Below are 1,554 nucleotides of genomic sequence, written 5' to 3'. Positions count from 1 at the left end.
CCTTGATAGCCACTGAAGCTATCACAGGAACTGTCAAAGTCCTAGTAAGGACGACATCCATGCTGCTGCAAATAGCAGAATGTCATTTTTTTTTTTTTTTTTTTTAATGGCTGAGTAGCTGTGGGGAAAATAGAATAAATTAATCAGACCCCTCGCCTTAGGTCCAGTTGGGGGTGGTGTGGCGCATTCTTTGTAAACAAGTTGTGTGTGAGCAGAGTTAGCCCATAACAGGTTAGCTGCATATTTGGGCAACCAACCCTAAAACGGGTGTAGCTCAGACTCTCACTTTGTCTAAATGGGGAGCATATACAGAACAAAGGAGCATTCTGTCAATGAGTCCTCAGTCCAAAGAGCTGCAAACTGTGCTAGGCCCAGTAGAGGTCATGGAGGAAACACTGGCACAACCCTTACCCATGGAAGTAGAGGCCACACCTTTCCATGAGGGACAGGGACCTATCACAGAGCAAGCTTGGTACACAGATGGCTCTAGCATGGGACCCTCAGCATCGTGGACGGCTGTTGCTGTCCAGCCCTTAACAGAGACCATGTGGTATGAAAATGGCACAGGGCAAAGCAGTTCGATGGGCTGAACTGAGAGCAGTACGGATGGTGATAAAGAGTGAGCCTGGGCCATTAGCCATCTGTACTGACAGCTGGCAAACTGGCATGGATCTTACCAGAGGGGCGAGAACTCCCCCTATTGGTACCAATAACCGTTCTGCCCTTTCGCCCATAGTGTTCTGGCTGCGGGCACCAGAGTCAACTGGGCACAGGCATGTGTTCGTGTGACCGATGGGTTGGCTTATTGAATACACACTGAACTTCATACCAGTGATGACTACTAACCGGATGTGTGCAGCTAATAACTGAAAGAACAAAGCTACAGGACAAGCCTTAAGGCATATTGGACAGACGATAGGTTGTATGAATGTAAGGGTCACTTATCCTTGCTAAGGGAACATCGTGGAAGATTCTGAACACATAGATTGTACAGCGTGGGATCCTGAAGGGGTGGATTGTTGGGAAAAATAGGAAAATGTCAGGACCCCTCATGTTCAGAGTCTTGTCAAGCATTTGCTGCAAATATCCTCACAGGCGTTCCTTGTTACTACTTAATGTAAATTGTGCATGGGCACCCAGGTGTCTGGGGTTGTGGACTTAAGTATAAAAGCCTAACAGCTCTGCTCCACAGTGGTCCTCAGAACTCTCAAAGAAGCCACTAGTACAATTGCTCCTAGATCTGATTAAGACCCATTCATTTTTCTATACCCACGGCTCCCAGAACCTTTTTTTTTCTGTTACCTAGCTCACAGACCTGCGTGTGGAGGGTTTGAAACCCAATCTGTGCAACAGTCCCGAGGGGTCTCTAAGCCCTACCTTTACATGCACTCACCCGAGAAGACGCTGGCAGGTAGGGGAGGCTGCTGGGCTTCCCAGACCTTTCTTCCCACCCTCCCCTCACTGCTGAGACACCCCACTGGGCAGATAGAACCAGACATATAGACCCTTGGAGATAGACCCTTGCTAACCTCAAGGCAGATAGACCCTTGGAGA

General features: G+C 48.5%; 1 protein-coding gene across 1 annotated transcript in view; it reads right to left on the bottom strand.

The window, feature by feature from the left end:
- The window catches only part of LOC103599095 (ras and Rab interactor 3-like), a 10,790-nt gene that overhangs the window by 7,296 nt on the left and 1,940 nt on the right, over positions 1 to 1,554 (bottom strand). The window lies entirely within an intron of this gene.

Source organism: Galeopterus variegatus, unplaced genomic scaffold, assembly GCF_000696425.1.
Source record: "Galeopterus variegatus unplaced genomic scaffold, G_variegatus-3.0.2 Scaffold2848, whole genome shotgun sequence".
NCBI classification, from domain to species: domain Eukaryota; kingdom Metazoa; phylum Chordata; class Mammalia; order Dermoptera; family Cynocephalidae; genus Galeopterus; species Galeopterus variegatus.
The sequence above is the reverse complement of the archived record's forward strand: the minus strand, read 5'-3'. Positions and strand labels throughout refer to the sequence as shown.